A 19,218-nucleotide genomic window follows, 5' to 3' on the forward strand; every position below is an offset into this window, starting at 1 on the left:
AAGGCACTACTGGGGGCTGCTGGAGGACATTTTTCTTTTAAATTCTGATAAACTTAAGTGCTGCTCATTAATTTTTGTGTCCCAGAGGAGTGCCTGGAGCCTGCAGAATAATTTCCTTCCAACAACTTGCATAAAATTTTGCACTGCACTTTGGATCCAAGCCAGGTTGTCGGGGTTGTTATTTATTGCAACTAGTAAAAATGATTCTCAGCTATTTTAAGTCAGAGACATTTGAATGACTTTGGTGGAGCTGTGCTCATTTGCCTTGGCGGCCAGTGAATACCCTGTAACACGAATTAACAACATTGACATATCAGCTACTGTCACAGCAGTTATCAGTGGATTTTTAATTACTCAGGGGAGGAAAAGCAAAAAGGAGAAAGAAGCCTTCTTACTAAGATACTGTGAGCTAGCTGCCTAGCTCAAGACTCCAACATTATAAGCCCCCAATTTCATGCACCTTCATGCTCACACGCTCCCTTATTTTTAGTTTTCCATGTAATCCATTAAGCAAACTGTAGCCACCAGTACTGACTAATCCCGTCTTCTGTCACTATAGGGAGCTAAGGCCCCTCCTTGGGTCTTCACAAACAAGAACTAAAGTAAAGCCAACAAGCAGTTACCAAAGACAGAAGCTGCAATCAATGAAGGGGAAAGGAGCATGCTGAGGCAGTGATGCTAACAAGCCCCATCAGTGACCACTATTAAGAATCCTCAGTGGCTTGAGGCACAGAAGAAACCTGAAGAGGCAGGCTATCATGTCCTGCTGTACAAATGTCTCAGGCCAAATGCGTCATCTGACCTTAGAGATGACTGTTATCTGACATGTGAATTCATCGAAATTCGGTCTCTTCAGTAGAAGGTATCTGCTCTACTATATACTCTGCCAAAGAGAAGCAGAAACCTCTGGAAAAGGTTGAAATTGTGGCCAGGTTCTTCCCAAACCAATTGGTTTTTCATCTCAGCCATTGTCTGCTTGTAGAAGGAGCACATGATATTCACACTGTGCCTGAAGAAACATGAGCTAATGGGTGAGCTAAGCTGTGACCTGCAGCTCCTTGCTGCATGGAGAGTTTGCTTTTAGGATGTCAGGTGGCTGGCAGACCCTGAGCTCTACTGGCCAACCTACACCTGAGCTGCACAAGCCTGGGAGTTCCAACTTGTCTTCTCTCCATGTGTGCTTAACTCCTGGTCTAAGCAAAGACAAGGTGACACTGTGTCTTTCTATCTTGTGGGGTGAGTGGGTGTCTGACTGCATGCTTTTGCTGTAATGATCTCTCTTCACATAAAACTTTTCTCATTGACACAGCTAGACAGTGATGTCATTCTTCCCCTCAAATAAACAGAGTTCCCAGCTCTCAAAATCAAACACAATCCCTTCTCATATTCCCCCTGGGCTAGATCCCAGTGCCTTCTCAGACTGCATATCTGTTCCTGTTGTTATTTCTGATTGATTTTTAATGTGTGTCATTTGATTTTATGTTTCCACATTCAACCTGGCCACCTGATCAATGTGTTAAATAATAGAAAACTTGAGGTAATGCACCCCAGGAGCAAGTCAGGCCTGTTAATATGACACAAACATTTTTGTGCTCTACGTTTTCTGACCCCAAGACTCTTTGCAGTGGCTGTAAAGTTTGGTGGTCAATCAAGCCATTTATTGCTTTTGAGGTCTCTGCAACCTTTATGGACCAAAGCTTGATTGGTGTAGTTCAGTGTGGCCTCCATTGACTTCAGTCAAGCAACACAGGCTTCTGGCTACTGAAAATCTGGTCCTGCATATTTTTCTCTCTCTCTTCTGCCTTTTCCTCAGAATCTCTGTAAGGATCAAGGAGGCCAAGATTTTCAAACCTGCTGAAGGGCACTGGGTGATGAGCCTACACCAATGTTAATGGCAGCAAGACAGCAAAATGTTTTATCTGTTTTGCAGATTTCACCTTTAATGTTTAGCAGGTGAAGTGGATTAGTTCCTTCAGTGCAGGGGTAGGGACTGATACAAAGCCATCTTAATTCAAGACAGTTTTGCATTGATTGGGCAAGTTTCACAACCATCGTGATGAGCTCCTCCTAGTCCAATGACTTCCACAGGTCTTTATGCAGCACCCACAGAAGAGCCTGGCTTCTCACGTACTATCTCTTTAGCATGAATCTGACATGCTGGGTGCTATAGACCTGACTCAGCAGCTATCAAGCATTTTATTCTCATTCCCTTTTTAATGTAAAAAAAAAAAAATCAATTGATTGTAGCTCATGTTTCCATCTTTTATTTCACTCCTTGAGGTTAATACCACTGTTATTGGAAGAGCGCATTGCAGAGCCCCTTCTGATCTCAGGAAACCTTTCCATCCTTGCTTCACTGCTGTTTAGTAACATTTTAACTAAGGCTTCAGTGCATGTGATGCCAGTGTAGCCTTAGGTACATCCTGCCCATGTGAAAAGAGGGGAATGGAGTAAGTGAGGGTGGAGAGGCCACAGCTCATGGCAGAGATCAGGATTTGAGATTGATGTCATGTGTGTAATGGGACAGTCTGGAAACTGGACAGAATCGTAGGCGGGTAAGGAGAAACAAGTAAAACTAGAGCATAAAGCCATCAGGTTTTCAGAACTTCAGATGGACAGCAAGCAAATTAACTTTCTTTCCTGATGCTCCCATATCCTACTAGCTGAGGACCACCTCTGCTGGCTGCCCTGGTTTCAGCTGGGATAGAGTTAACTGTCTTCCTAGTAGCTGGTACAGTGCTATGTTTTGAGTTCAGTATGCGAAGAATGTTGATAACACTGATGTTTTCAGTTGTTGCTTAGTAGTGTTTAGACTACAGTCAAGGATTTTTCAGCTTCTCATGCCCAGCCAGGGCACAAGAAGCTGGTGCAGGACACAGCCAGGGCACCTGACCGAAACTGGCCAACGGTGTATTCCATACCATGGGGCATCACATCTAGTATAGGAACTGGGAAGTGGGGGCGGGGAATCGCCACTCAGGGACTGGCTGGGTGTCGGTCGGCAGGTGGTGAGCAATTGCCCTGCACATCATTTGTACATTCCAATCCTTTTATTACTACTGTTGTCATTTTATTAGTGTTATCATTATCATTATTAGTTTCTTTTTCTCTGTTCTATTAAACCGTTCTTATCTCAACCCATGAGTTTTACTTCTTTTTCCCGATTTTCTCCCCCATCCCACTGGATGGGGGGGAGTGAGTGAGCGGCTGCGTGGTGCTTAGTTGCTGGCTGGGGTTAAACCACGACACTGGCTGAACAGATACTGTCAGAGTGGACCCAGAGAGTCCTGTAGGAGTCTGTGCTTGTGATTGCACCTGAGGTTATGGCCAAGGCGCTGTCTTGTTCCAGATGATACTACATAAATTCAGAATGAAGCAGCTTCTTTCCAAATCCTTAGGGTTTAATCAGGCAAATAGTAAGAAGGGAAATAAAGTAACAGACCCAGCAGTGACAAAGGGCCTCAGAAATACCTACTGTCCCTCTGGTACTTTTCTGATAGAGAAAAATAGCTGTTCCTCAACAGGCTCAAGAGCACTCAGACCTCTGCCCATGTCTCCTCTCTACTGGGAAATGGTGAGGTTAACCCCACAGTGAGAGAATAGTTCCTTTAAAGGGCCTTGGTCAGGTTTACTAAAGCCAGCTTATACCAAGCAAAATAGATGACGTTGCTCTTGGGTCCTGAAAGCAATGCATCACTTCCTGGGGCATCTCTGAGCAGCACAACTGCCAGCAAGGTGGGCCTGCCAAACATAGGCATAAAGTGTGCCACCTGTGGTTGGAAGCACAGGTGCAGTACAGCTGGATGTGCACCAGGGAGAGGGACGAAGGGCCCTCTCTATTTCCGCTTCAGCAGCCTCGGGGCTGAGAAGCAATTCCTTGTACCCGGTGCTGGTTGGGGGGATGCAAAACGCTGTGGTGACATGAGGCAGCCAGCTGGCTTGCTGAGGGGATTTTCATCTTATTGAGCTTGGCTCAGCCTTGAGCAGCAGGAAGAAACAGTGACACCATTTCCCAGAAGTTTAACTGGCAATAGTGGTGATTGCAAATGCATAGCGAAGTGCCTTTTGTCACATTTTGCTAACAAAGCAGGGGTCAGGTCCCTTCTGCCTGTTGGGATATAAATATCTTAATTAGATCTTTGAAAGGGAGAGAAAAAGAAAATCTAGAAGCATGGGAGGTATTTTATTATTTCTTTTTTATTTTTAGTATTAAAATATAACTCAAGTAGTGTTGGCACCAGGATACATAATCCACTTACCAGGGCAGAGGGGACTCTAGAGCTGCACCACAAATGCATCATTTGATAACAGTAATGAAAAAGACAGCAATCTATATCTGCAAATAGCATTAGAGCAGACTTTGTTTGTGGACCAAAGGAAGCTGATGCTGAATTTATGAGGCACACATCTCAAACATTTGAGACCAGTGCTTTCTTTCCTTCTCTGTTCTGTTTCATCCTCCCTTACTTTTTTCTTTTTTAATAACTTGACCCTTTGCTTGGGTCAGCTCTTAGCCCTATAATCAGAACAATTTAGTCAAGAAAAGTCATAGACTGAAGTGGGCCTGTCTTGTCTCCTGGGCTGAGTGGGACCAGCCAGCTCCTGCTTGTTTACCCTGCTCTGCAGGCCTTGCTCCATCACTGCATCTCTTCATCGTGCACCTGCTCTGAGTTGTACATGCCACATGGATCCACGCCTGCAGTGTCTGCTGCTGAGCTGGGGCTAGAAGAGCTACAGGGCCAGACAGGAGAGACACCATCCAGCTAAGCACCAGACAGGATCTTCTTCAACAGAGATGTCCCACGTAATCTTTCTCCATCCCATCTCACACTGTCCATCACATGGCTCCTAAAAGGAGCCTCCTAAAGGAGAAGTGAGCATGTTGGAGGAAATATGTGGGATCTGGAGGGAACAGGCAGGGAAAAGAGAGCGCAAGAAATGCTCTACTACTGATGCACAGCAGTCCTCTCAGCCAGTACCCTGTCCCCAGCTGTGGCAGTAGGAAATGCTGCTTAGGGAGAAGATAAAAGACCATCCACTTACAAGTTTCTCCAATTCCTTTGTGAGACAGTCTTCCGTCACAACCTCCTATGCCAGCAAGTTCCAAAAATTCCCTTCCCCTCTGTATAGAAGCAGCTTCTCTCTTTTCTGTTTTAAACCAGTCCCCTTGGCTCCAGTGTTGCAGGATTTGATGAGCTACAGTTCCACTTTAAGCTTGTCCTCCATTTTACTGATTTTGCACATGCCTGTTTCATACCCTTCAGCACAGTCCCAGACTAAAAACTCTCAGCTTTTTTAGTGTCTTTTTTTAGTGAGCTTCTCCATCCACACAGTCATTTTAATTGCTTTTTTTCTTTCCATTCTTTGCATCCATCATGGCTTCTTGGAGACAAGAAGGACAAGACCTGCACTCTCTGCTCAAAATGCAGGTGCATCAAGATTTTTCCATTCACACTCTTTTCCAGCTCTTTGATGGACAGCTGAATAAAACTGGTGCCAGCACTAATCTCTGGAGGATCTTCCATTAAGCCCCATCAGGGAAATGGGGTAGTATGCGGCTTTACAAAACCATAGTGGTTATTTCTCAACACACTGTGTTTACCCATGTGCTCTGTGACCTTAGTCTTGACTGTAGAGTTTTACCATCTTCTCAGGAGAGTACATCACCCATTGGTTGGTAGTTCCAGCAGCCGTACGACACCCTTGTTGTTTGCAATGACAAGTTATGCACCTCGGGCAGCAGATCTGCATGTTCACACCTGAGTTCCCACTCAGCCTGCCAGTGAATGCCATCTGGTCATAGGAGCTTATTAACATCTTATTAACCACAGAGCCAGACACTTGTCAGGCTTTCAGGGTCCTGGTGTTAGTGCAGACCAGCACTTGTAAATTTTGCCCTTGGTCTGTCTCCTGGCACACGCCAAGCAGACAGAATTGCAGGTAACCTAAGTTTCTGTGTGATTATGCTCTCTATTTCTCTACTGATCCTTTCTTAGACACACCAAATGTTAGTCAAATTCACCTTGTAGGCCATGCCAGTCAGAACAACGTGCTTTTTCCCAGCTCAGAGCTGACATACTCCTCTACAACCTTTCTCCTTTCCTGTGTTAGCAGACAAGCTCTGTTATGAAGAGGGATAGACAGTCCTTTCTGTATGGGCTCCTCTTCTCCTGAAAGGTTTCCCAGACCCTTACCACCTACCTTTTCACATCATCACCTATCTCTCTGAATTTCTCCCCTGGTTCCTCAGCCTCACAAGGCAGGGGATTTCAGACAGTGCTACCATAGCCTCCAGTCTCCAGTTTCAGCATTGACACAGTAAAGTTCAATTCCCAAGGTGAGAGTGGCTTAGAGAAACAACGGTTCACAGGCGAAGCCTGTTGCAGTGCTGTGGAGGGGTCTGCCTCATGATGAATGGGTGTTAGTGATGGCCCAGGTACCCAGGGACCTCCTGATAATTCTTGATCTGATCCTGCCGATGGACGTCCAGCCTTACAGATACTCTCTCCATTCAGTGCTTTGCATCTCCTGGCAGATTTCCTTGATTTCTTCAAGCATGTCCCTGAGCCATGCTGTCTAAGATATTTGTGATAGCAACCGGAAGGGCACCTTGAGCTTTTTTATGCTGTGTGAAGGCTCCCAGAAGAATGGCTTCTGGCCTTCAGCTCCGTAGCCCTTAACATCACAGATCACTGTAGGGGAATTGCTAGCAAACCTTAGGAGAACAGCTGTGATCTGAATAGGCTCAGACAATGGAGCAGGGCTTAGCTCAACATCTCTCTTTTAAAGAACACAGGGTGCTGGAAGGACCCTCAAGGCTCTTGAAAAGTACAGGGATTGGGAGGAGGTCATTTAAAAAAAAAAAACCCATACCGAAATACTAAGCTTGCCACTTGTATTTCTTTCTATGAGTTCTTCCTTACAGTCTCACAATAAGCTACAAGAGGAAATTGCATCTCTGGGAAGTTGTCAGAGCTGTGCATGCTGCACAGTGCAGCTAAGGAACCCCGGGGGTTACAGAGAGCAAACTCCTTCAGCAGGGTAATGAAGTGAGGACACAGGAGAGCTTGCGGGGACAGAAGAAGGGGCAATCCTGGAGAAACAGGGAAAAAGACCACCCCCAGGACAGCAAGGTAACTGCCTCAGAAGAGTTAACTGATGAGCTTTACCGTCCCACCTTGTTAAGGTACTGGCACAGGAAAGGAGTACAGAGTTTTGTGCTTAATATAATCTAAAGCTGGGTGGTTTGGGTTTTTTTATTCCTGGTCTGTTTTATTTTTTCTGGTTCATTTATGGAAAGCTTACTCGGTCCTTTTCTATTGCTAAACTGAAACCAGGTTTTCCTGCTAAGCAGCTGCAGAGTCTCTTGCATGCAGGAAGGCTGCCTGTGGTTCTACATGGTCTTGCAGAACACACAAGCTGACGCAATGCTGACTGTGGAGCTACAGAGCTGCAAACTAGAAGCTATCAGAGAGGAAGAGGAGGGCTGGAGCACCTAGCAGGAACAGCTAGACAAATGCAAATCACCTAGAGCAAGCAGCAGCATTTACTTGCCCAGGAAGACAGTAAGCAAGTTCTAAGGTGTTACTGATGAGAAAGAAGCAATCTGGTGGTTTATTGGCTATGCTAAAAATATATATCCATACACACTGGAAAAGGTGTGATTGGTCTCTATGGTACCTGGTTTTCTCTGTGCTATCCTTCTCTTTTCTCCCTTTGGTACACTCATGTTTGTTAATCCATGCTTTTAAAGGGGAAAAGTTAGGTCATTGAGCACCAGATAGTTTAACTTTAACGCTTTTTGTGTTTCAGTTTCACATTCTTTTATTATGACCACTAAAATCTAAAACCAGCCATTGCTGCTGCAGTGAAGTTCTGGTGAAAAGCTCCTCTGTGCTCTACACAAGACCCTCAGCTGAATTAAAATTACTTGTTTCTGTTAAATGGAGAAATTTTTCTCATCCTCAGCTGCTGAAAATAACTCAGTGCATTTTTCAAAATGCAGTGTGTGTGTTCTCTCTCTGCCTGTGTGTTCTCTCTCTGCCTGGCAGAAGGAATTACCATACCACAGGGGAGGTCAGGTTTTCTCTCCAACTTGATGCCCTCGATACTTGTGCTTAAAAGAAAAAAAAAGAAAACCTGGTGTTTTCCCATCATCCTGTGACTCCAGGAGCTGGAACACCAGCTCACATCTTGTACTGAGCTAGATTATGAAGTCCCTACCTATCAGACCAGAAATAGGCCGTGGTAGGCAATCATTACCACCTCACATTTCCATAAGGTTTGGGCCAGGAAGGTGTGATCTCTGTCAGGAAATCATAGGAAGGCATATTCCTTGTGGCCAGCACATCGAATGCCCAGGCTTTACAGGAACATCGCTACTGTCCTTGCAACATTGCTGCTACGCCTTCTCTGGGAATCACCCTCCCTGCAACATTTCTCACAAATGTAGCGCACATGGCCACAGGATTTTGATGTCTTGGAGCATATCTTTAGCTTTGCCATTTATTGGGCTTCCTTCACCCAAAGCATCTCCAGAGCCATCAGGGATGATGGCATGGAGGGGTCCTCCTGGCTGAGCTGGCTCAATGCCACAAGCCACCATCACCATCTCAGGCTGCTTTGCTTGCTGCTGTGAGGGCAGCAGGGATGCCTGCAGGCATCAGCTGCCTTTATTGCTCAGGTCTCTCAATGGCTGGCAGGAAAAACATATCTGCCTCTCTGGCAGAGCTCAGCTAGAGGCAACACCAGTCTTTCCTTCTTTTTACCAGGAGGTAGAAAATAAATTGTCTGATTACCTTTTTTTCATTTATGTACATGAAAACATCAGTCATTTTTCTTTGTAAAACTAAATGCATTCAAAATTGCTTAAAATCAAATTAGATTACTCTAGTTTAAAAAACTAGAGCAGCCATTTGAAGGGAAAAGGAAACTCTGAACCAGGGGAAATCCTTACCTGAGCCTTGGGGAAGAGGGTGTTTTGAAAAGGTGATGTCATCTTGGGAGAGCAATTGCTTCCAAAGGTGCAGAGAGAATATTTTCCTCATTCTGAAGCACTTACTTGGCTGTTCAGAGCTGAGAACTGGAATGTAAAAGGAAAGGCAGAAAAGTTTAATTTTCCTCTTCTAATCTATGAATATAAACAAGATGTAAAATGAGATTTATTACTGTTAAAATCTTGAAGGTCATCATGACCAGGAACTAAATTCAAATCACTGGCTAAGGATCATATTACTTTTGTTTAACAAATCACTTAGTTTTAAATGTTGGACATGTTTTGATAAACCTTCTGTTTTGCAGTATGTATATAGTACTTCCATGTAATTACAAAGGAAAAAAAGAAGAAATTAGATACTTCTCTCCACACATTCAAACCCCTAACTGAAGTGCTGTTTGGGGGCTAACTGAATCCCAGTTCTCTTCCAGAAGCTGTTTAACTGAGATCACAAGAAAGAACCGTTAACTAGGAAAAGCAAATGGGTCTTCAACAGCCTCCAGCATCATAAAGAGAGTAAAAATTATTAATCATCTGAATAAACATGTTAAACCTTGTAACTGAGTGAAGAATAGCTGTGGGTCCTGAGTGCATCCCCAGCTCAGCCAAACGTTGGATTTTGTCAAACTTTCTTTGAGGAGAAAAAAAACAAACCTGAAAGTCCACACATAGCAAAATGTAAGCAATAATTTAAATTGAAGCTCCCTGCTTTTTTATTTAATTCATGATTAAACACGATGTTTTAAATCATCATGATAAATGAATTTCTCCCCCTTGTCAGGACTCTCCTTATTAAGCTGACACATCTAAATTCTCAGTTAGAAAGGCTCAGCTATTAGTCAACACAGGTCTCCTGGAGGGGAAAAAAAAAAGAAAAAGTTTAATCCTGCTTCCCCATCCCCCTTTTTTCCACCTAATTCAATTTCCTTCTATTCATTCCGTTTTTATCACAGATACCCGCCTTCTTTGTCATAAGGAATGTCACCTGCAGTTAAAATCATGGTAAGGAGAACAGAGATTGCCCAGAGAACGTGGTAACGATGTACATAAAGAAAACGCAGATAAAGGTCATACTGTGCCTAGGTTTTTTAGGATCTGTGTCCATGTGAAGTCTCCATCCCAGTCAGCCTTGCTTTTCTGGTTGTTGTTTTGTGGTGCTCAGACCAAACGAGACCCAATATACCTGCCCAAGCCAACCATGAGACTTGTGGCAGAAGGTTCCCCCTGCAGCCTGTTTCCTCCCACTGTTACCCAACAGGTCCCCCATGCAGCAGGAGAGGACAACTGCTTCTTGACTCATGTGATCACTACTTTGCACACCCATACCTTTGTTTGAGCAGATGCTCCGCTGGTTCCTTGCATGTCGAGGGACAAGCAGATTTGTCTTCTCCAGCAGCCACTTCAGCAGTCAAGCTTGTCTTGACCCTCTCTGCCTGATTTTGGGCACCACAACGCCCAGGCACAGAGACCAGCTTACAGCACAACACAGCCAGCCCACCTGGAGACCCAGGTCCAGTTGTACAGCAGCAACAAAACCTGTCTTACCACGGAAGGGAGTATGGCTGCAGAGGCACTCCTATAACCACATGCTGTCGACATTTCTAGGTGGGTTGCCAAACCTATAGGAATTTTCACCTTACTGCAATATTGGCCTGGTCCATGAGGGGCCATTGCTGAAAGCTCTTCCGCACCCCTGACCTGGGTTTATTCTAATACAGTGCTCTTCTGAGAAGGTGCTCGTAAACACCGTTTGGTAATTCTTTTGAATAGTTTTATATATGTCTGTCAGCAAAAAAATGAGGAGGCAAACTGTGAATTTTTACTAAAACACCTTTTCCTTTAGTAACATCTAATTGTCCATTTGTTAGTTGCGTTTTGTCATGCAACTTCTGGTATTTTCCCTTTTTTTGCTGAGGGTCCAGTATACTGGGTTTTTACTGCTTTTAAGTAACAAATAAGAAAACCCAGATGAGGAAGCCCTGGTACATAGCAGGCATCTTTGTTGCATGCATGGAGTGTCAACACACACAGGGAGGCAGAAGTGTGATTGCCAGGGAGAACGGCGCAGATGACAGTGACAAACAGGCAACCCCAGCACCCAATGACTGAATTGAGTGTGGAAAGGCAAAACTGGGGGTTTTGTCAACAACCAGGACACCATGCAGAAATGGGACTTTCCCTCCCTGCGGAGATCAGGGAAGGTGGGCCAGACCTTGCTGGTCTAACTGCACAATCTGATCTGCTGCCATAGGAAGTACTTTAACTGCAAATAAAGCTTCAGAAACGTAGAACAAGGATTAATCGTATTTCAGGTTGATCCTGGGTAGGATACCAATATGAATACCATAACATTAATAATGACCTGTGGATTCTTATAAAAAGGGAAGAAAAGTCACATAGCATTCAATGCTTGCAAAACAGCACTTCTCAATTTTCTTCATTTGTGTAAATAAACTGTAGTGTTAATATACTGATTCATATGCATTTAGTACTATAGTATTACTAACATAAAACTACTGATGTAGTATTACTAAACTGATCAATAAACTGCTGCTTGGGAGTTTGTAAATACAGCCTCTCACAATGGGGTGTGTTAATAGCGTTGTATGGATTTGACATTTTCCTTTTCCTCCTTTTGTGCTTTCCTGCTGTCACTGACATTGTCACTTTGCAGTTAGCTTACTGTGCAGGCATCCCAAAGAACCTGCAGTGGACTGTGTGAGTATTACCATTAGTTGCTATTTCTTGGAGCATAATGCTTTTTAGGATGATAACTGGAGGGCCACATTCATAGGATCGCGGGTGTCACCAGTGCTGTTGAACTCAGTCCTCTGTTGTGCCAGGCAATGCAGAGCAGATATATATCACAGACAGGACAGAAGGCTGCCTATGCCATATACCCTCCACATGCCTCAAAAAGCTTCCTGGTACAGCCTAAAGGACATGCAGGCTGATTATATAGTCACAAGCCAGTGCCATGGATCCAAAAGAAACAGTAGCTTCAGGTGATCGGAAAAGCAGATCACACTCCATTGTACAAAGCAGAGCCGAAAGAACATCAGCATCTCTCCACGAATCTGTCCTGAAGGAAAAACTGTCCTCTGAACCCAGTCTAAAATTTGGTGTTAAGTCTGGCTTTGTTGCCAGGATGCACCAGAGGCATCCACAGCAATGTAAGGCTCATGCCACAGAAGTTCTGTCTTGACTATGGTCAGCTCCAGGAGCGGTGTGGGGAATGGTAACATTCCTCACATCATTACTGCATAATAATATTAAAATAACACACAGTTTGGTGTGAATTTGTAAATAAACCATGAAATGGTTCCTATGCTAACAATTCAAACTTTCTTGAATCTGATACAATGGCACTTTTCTCCTTTGCTGTACAAAGAGGATCTTGAAGAGAGAGGGCAGCACACCGAAAGCCAATCACTCGCACCCACGTGTGCCTGGGCTGCTTGCCAGGGTGTACCCCTGAAGTTCAGTCCCTTCAGTCCACAAGTCTGAACACTTAATTCACCTTTCATCCTCGTAAGTGTTTGAGCACATCATTCCCGTGACTACATGTCACAGGAAAATAAACAGAGCTTGGAGTACCTCCCTCAAAGCATACTCGAGAATACTTGTGCTTCAGGCAAGGAAACATGAAGGATTCCCTGGGCTGACAAGGCAGGAACCACAAGTGACCATGTCATAAGCCATTTCTTATATCAAAGACCATGTATTTTAATCTTCCTGCCCAAGTACTCAGCTGAGATACTGCCCCGGGGAGGGCTGGTTCCTTTCTCTTTACAGGTGAACGAGATGCAGAGCTCGTACCCTGCTGTAGGGGAGGTTCACCCTTCTCGACAGGGCTGCGAGGATACCAAAGCGACCGACACCACGAGGGAAAAAAGGCCCCGCGGGGGCGAGCGGCGGTGGGGCAGCGGTGCCCTGCCTTGTAGTGGCACCTGGTGGCCCTGCGGGAGATTACACCCGTGGCGTGGACTGTCCCACTCCCTGCCCCCCGCACAAGCAGGACCGGTGGGCTCGCCGGAGGCTTTTTGCCGGAATGTTTTTTGCTAGTCGGGGAGGGGTGGAGGGGTGTTGAATATTGATATCGGTGCTGAGAATGAGGTTGGCTGAAGCATCATGGATGTGAATTCAGGCTAATTGGCACGGGATGTATTGACCATGAAATGTATCCACCGGGCTGAGTCAGCCCCATCATCTCTCAAGGTTATGTTGCCCCATCTGTTAACAAGTATCTGGGACAACTTCACAGCAGGTCCCACTGTTGTTTGGGGCATTGGGATGCTGATGCACAGAATACTATTTCGGGTATCCACAGTCACCCCCGCTACCTGTAGCAGCCCAAAGGACAGACCCCATATCTCCCAAAATTAGGCTACCTCCACCGATCCACCCTGGACACCTTTCGTGCACTACAGCTGCCATCCAGCCCATGACAGGGCAGATCTCAGGGCCTCCTCTGAGGACAGCAGTTCTGTTACATACCGGGGATGGAAGCCAGCTGTGGGTGTGTGGTCCTGCTCCATCACATCACCGTTGGCTCTAGCAACACTCTGACCCTCTCCAACACTCAGAAGGTGAGGTGCCAGTGAGCAGATCAAAGCTTTCACTAAGCAGTATTCCCACCTGGAGCAAGAAAGAGGCCAAGTGGGCTGCAATCTTGTGAGGCATGTCCCTGACTGAAAGGGTTTGAGGTGGGAGCTAAGTGGGTCAGGTCCCCCAGTCCCCCAGCAGCAAGTGGTATTTGAGAGGAGAGGAAGTATTGCCCATGATCCTGGGTTCAGCATTCAGTGCCTTTTTGGGAAGACACATTTCTGCCTCTCCTTTTCTCTCCATTAGCAGCCGAGCACTTACTCCTGATTCCTCTGCTCTTCCCCTCGGTAGACTTGACATTTACATTCCACAGGGAAATGCTCCAAAATCCCATATTGCACTGTGACAGTCTGAGTCACTTCTGTGCAGAGCCACATGTGACAGAGATAAAGGAGAAATCATTGTCAGAGGGCTGAGATTTGACCCCACACTGCCAACAGCTCCCTCTGAGGAAATACTGTAACACCTTTGACCCTACAAAGCATGGGTATATCTGGGCCAAGCAAAAAAAAAAAAAAACCAAACCACCAAACCAAAAAAAACCCCAGCAACAACAAAAATCACATATAAGAAATCTACTGTTTTGCCCCCTTACAGACAAAATCAAGGTCTCAAAACTGGACTTTCAAAGTGGCAGAGTACTCAGAAGTTTCCATTTCAGATGTTGAATCACTTAGCCTCTTTTCCAAAGATGTCCCTAGCAAGGTATACTCCAGCAGAACATCTGCTTGAATCTGCAAAGAGCCTGGAAAGAAGTGCTGCCAAGGAAAATCTCCTCTGGCACCTTAGCAGTAGATTTGGTCATAGACAGGGAAAATGGCCTCAGGAAGCTGACTCCTTCCATGCAAACGAGAAATCTTTCTGGTGGCTTTTCCCATAAGTACAGGTATTAGTACCTTTACATAGCAGCTAATGAAGAGGTGCAGAACAGGTGCAGTACAGCCTCTGGCTGCTCACCACTGTGTGGACTTCAAAGGCAAAATACTGCCTACAAGAGTGAAGAGACAAGGAATCATACACACACTTTAGGCTGACTTCACAGCAACTGTATCTGCTTCTCCATAAGCGTGAAAATTTCTATAGCCTTGCCACTTTCCATAGCACCCAAATCACTGTTGCTGCTCTTATAGAAACAACTCTGGATATCCCCACCCTGTCCTGGCCAACACCCTCAGAGCTAGTTTCCTGCCCAGCAAACACTTTCACTCTAGAGCAGAACCCTGGTGTCAGGTAGCAGGCACGCCTTTTGGACAGGTGGGAGAGGGGATGCTGGAACAGCTGCAGCATGGGGGCATAGAAACACTCCAGTAATCCTGCCCAACAAAAGTTGTTGGCTCTGCAGTCACCACCGTCCTCCCACTATGCCACCCAGTATTTGAATTATCTACAGTTGTCTGTGTCCTGGTGATCTCACCAGCTCTCACACTGTGGGCTGGTGTTTCAAATGTTAAAGAGCCCTTACTCTGAATTTACATTTATAGTATTTTGATGACATACAGCAATTTCTGAGTAGTATTAAATTACATTACACTTACTATAAGCCCCTTTGCAACGTCCTAGCAGTATGCATGGGGATTTAGGATCCAGGGACTCACGGTTCCTTCATGCTTTGTTCTCTGTTACCAGGTTACTGAACAAATTTCCCTGTGCTGTTGGACGTAGCTTTAATTAGTTTTGATTAGCAATCCTACCACAGATGGCACAACCTGCGTCACAGCTGCACAAGTGAGTTTGGTGTTTGTGTGAACAAATTAACATTGCTACATACAGAGGTGGGGACAGTGCATATGCAACCGCCTATTCAGAGCAGGGACAGTGTGGCAGCAATTTCCACCACGCCTGCTGTTTTTTGACAGTCCTTCCTGCAGCAGTGGGGAAAGACTGATCGTTTTCTTAAAAAAGGATTCTTAAAAATCCAGTAACAATAGAAAATTGTGTGGACATCACCTTCCATTATCTCTGAGCTGGGCAGGCCCCAAAAAGGTGAGTTCTTGTTCAAGAGTGCTTGCATTGGTGTCCTTCACACACTAAACCTAGGTTTAGGTGATGTATTTAACAGTATTTGCTACCTCAATAACTATCCCTGTGCAGGACGCAAGAGGTCTGTTTTTCCATGAGCCGTATGGTGAAATGCCATCAGGTGGGCTGTGCAAGCATGTAACAGGGGTAACTCTGACTGCAGTTAAACTACGCTCCAGTCACAGCAACTCCTTGCCTTCATTTGCATGTCTCCAGCTCTGTGGAAACCTCAGTTGTAGACACCTACAGTAGCGGGATATCCCTCATAACGGGACTTGGCACTCCAGACCATGTCACAGGTGTGGCAGACATGTCCAAGGCTGTCTCCTGAGCAGAATTACTTCCTCCTGATGCCATATGCACCGGAGCAGCAACCCCTCTTCCCACCCCCCCAGAAGACAGATTCATGTCAGCCTGTCTAATCCAACTTGCCCTACCTTAAGAACAGCTCAAAGTTGTCTTCCAGAGGTTTTCAGGTGCATTATCAGCAAGCTTAGCTCAACCTTCACACCTCTTGGCCACTATCTTCTCTGCCTCTACCAAACAAACCCTGAAAAGCAACACCAATTTCATTCCAAAGCACAGCTGACAGTCACAGCTCCCTGGGGAGCATCCTTGCCCAGTAGCAGCCAGCACAGAAAGCTGCTCTGCCTATCTTGAGGGACTCCTTCCCTTCTGGGCCAGCATGACTCTGACAAAACAACAGCAAGTCTTAATGCTGCATACCATGGGGCATCTTAAAAATAGCTCTGCAGTGACAGCCAGTGTCCCTTAGGGCACGGGGCTAGCTCCTCTGCCCATACAGGCTATCAGTCTCCAACCACCTGAAATCTTCCTTTCATCTTCTTTCCCTACTCTCTCTGGTGAGTGACCATCCCATTCCACCAGAAGAGCCCTGTTGAAGAGGTTGGCCTTCGGCAGGAGTCTGAGAAGGGGCAGGGAGCAGAGACTATCAACAAAAGGGTGTCACAACAAGCCTCCCTTTCCTTTGGACCTGCCCTGGCCACCCCAGGTGATATTTCAAGCCTTTGCTTCCTATTTTTAAAGAGTTGAGCCCAGCAAGCAAGAAGCACTACTGAGCACAGAAAGGAACCCTCACCCACTGACAATGGTCCCAACAAAGCTGTCTTGCACACCTGTCCCCCATGCCTTGACAGCCCAAGGGTCTGGAACCAGCTTCGCTGTGGCGTTCACTCATTTGAAGCTGGAGCAAGGCTTTTCAACCAAACAAAAAGTGCAGTCCTTTGGTCACACCACCCTCCAAGTGACCCACAATGTGCAGTGACAGTCAAGATGCTGTCCCTGTGGCCATTGCCTACTGCCTGGATTCCTGGTCACATTTGGGCTGTGGGCTTTGACTCTAGTCATTAGGCCAGACAGTCCAATTCTGACCTCTCAGACAGAAGAAGGTTTTTATTTAATTCCAAGATTAAGTCTTTTTAGGCAATGAAGGGGCCTTTTCTGATCGTTTGAATCTACATCCATTATTATGGGGGTGGGGGTTGTGTGTATTACTCCCACCCCTGGAATGGATCTTCTTGGGTTTCTGTGGTCTTTGCACAAAATACATGGCATGGAGAGAAAGGATGTGGTTTTGCTGACTCTGGGAAAATGGCAATCAACCAAATGCATCAGTCAGGAACAGTGAGTAATAGCTTTAAATGCAAACAACTGTTAGCAGCACATTTTAGTGCATTAATAATTTACAGTCCATGGAAAGTTTAATTTATGCAAAGTGAGAGTTTTGTGGCATAGTTACAAAAGACACACATGATCCTGGGGTTAACGGATCTATGGCCTCCCAGGAAGCCATACCCTGACTGCCAATTCTCTTGGTTTCATCACAGGTCTTGCTCTGCAGTTTGTACAGTGTATTTCTCAGTGTGCCAATGGCTGGGACAGGGATGCAGTATGAGAGCATTTCCTCGCCCATATAAAGAAAAAAAAGGTATTCTGAGGCCTACCCATGCTAAAGAAATAACCAAAACTGCAAAGTGTGCACACCAAAACATTCAGAAAGGTTGCCAGCAAAGGGGAAAAAAATACAATTATCTTCCAAGGCTCGTGACCCTGGAAGGCTTGCTGGATTATTACCAGTGCACTGTCACTTCCACCTCCAGGTTGCAGCTGCGCACTTCAAGCTGCCTCGGACCCTGCCCTGCTCTGCAGACTGCAGCAGCCAGTGTCCACTGGAGGCCCAAGGACACACCACCATACAGAAGACACACGCTGGTGGGCCAGAAGGAGCTGGCTTCTCTGCAAGTAACACACAGCATTGAAAGGGAGATTGACAAAGCTGCCAAGCAGCCCTGGAGCCTGCAGCAAAGCCCATCAAACAGACATAGCTTTGCTTAGGCTTCCCCAAACCTGCTGTGTACAGCATGTTTCAGTCCTCTGAGCCTACTGCCCCAACTTACTCTTCCCAGCATGGGGAGCCATGGGACCACAGACCTGCATACCCACGGCACCCAGAGCCCAGGAAGGTTGTTCTCTGAAGCCATCAGAAAACAACATGCAGCCTCTTGCCATTTGATGTGGCTTTTTCTGTATCAAAGACTACCAGACTGGCAAGTCAAATGCTCCACAGGTTAGAGATGCCAGGTGTTTCCCCTGCTCCTTGGCAGAAGGATACAGCCTCTGGCTAAGTCTCCTTCAATGGTGCTTTTCCCAGACTCTCACCTCACTCCAGGTTCAGGATGGACAGCAAGTGAAAAGAAGCGGGAGGAGAAGATAACTCATTTGTGTGTGTGTGTGTGTGGTTTTGGGATGGGACTGGGAATGCAAAATGGGTTGGGCTTTGTGGGCTTGGTGGTGTCCCAACTTCCCATAATATTTCAGGGCAAAACCGCTAGTTTTAAAAAGACCAGTTGCACAAGTGCTCATCGTTCTGCTTTAATTTGCAACCTTAGCAATCTTCAGGTAAGCTTTTTCCTGCAGAATATATGTGCATGTATTAAATAAGATTGCTTTCAAGATATTTGATTGATCAGATGCAAAATAACTGTCTCTATGGCCTATCTTTTTCCAAGGCAAGAGAGTTAAGAGATCAGCAAATGGCTGTAGGTTTTTAATAATTAATTCATTAACCCTAAGTTTAGGAGACACACTGAAAACAGGGTCTGCACATGAGGGTTCAATAACAGTGGTTTAAAAACACTTAGGGCAGAATGTCAGCCAGTGGGACACAGCAGCGTATGTCCACACCACTCCACACTACCTGGTCTTCCATCCTTTCTGCTGCTGGAGAAAGTGAACCTGCTAAGGGAAATCCAGGTGAGCTCTTTCCCTCCATTAATTACACAGAGAGAGTCTGGCTTTAACCTCAATCTGGTTTTTGCTGTCAGCCTCCACAGAGCTGTGCAGTATGTGGCTCTACTAGGTCGGCTATATGAAACCACCCCACCATTCACCTCATGCATACACAGTAGTGACACGCTTTTCTACAGAAGCATACAGCAACCCTCATTGTATTTCATGTTAAGCTAATGCCATGCTGCTGGCAAAACAGAGCATCACATGCTTTGCAAATGTGCTTTACCAGCGTCAAGATCTTTGGCTTTCTTTAATGCCTGCCACAAGCAAGCTTTTGGCTTTGTTTC

Source organism: Haliaeetus albicilla, chromosome Z, assembly GCF_947461875.1.
Source record: "Haliaeetus albicilla chromosome Z, bHalAlb1.1, whole genome shotgun sequence".
Classification (NCBI taxonomy): domain Eukaryota; kingdom Metazoa; phylum Chordata; class Aves; order Accipitriformes; family Accipitridae; genus Haliaeetus; species Haliaeetus albicilla.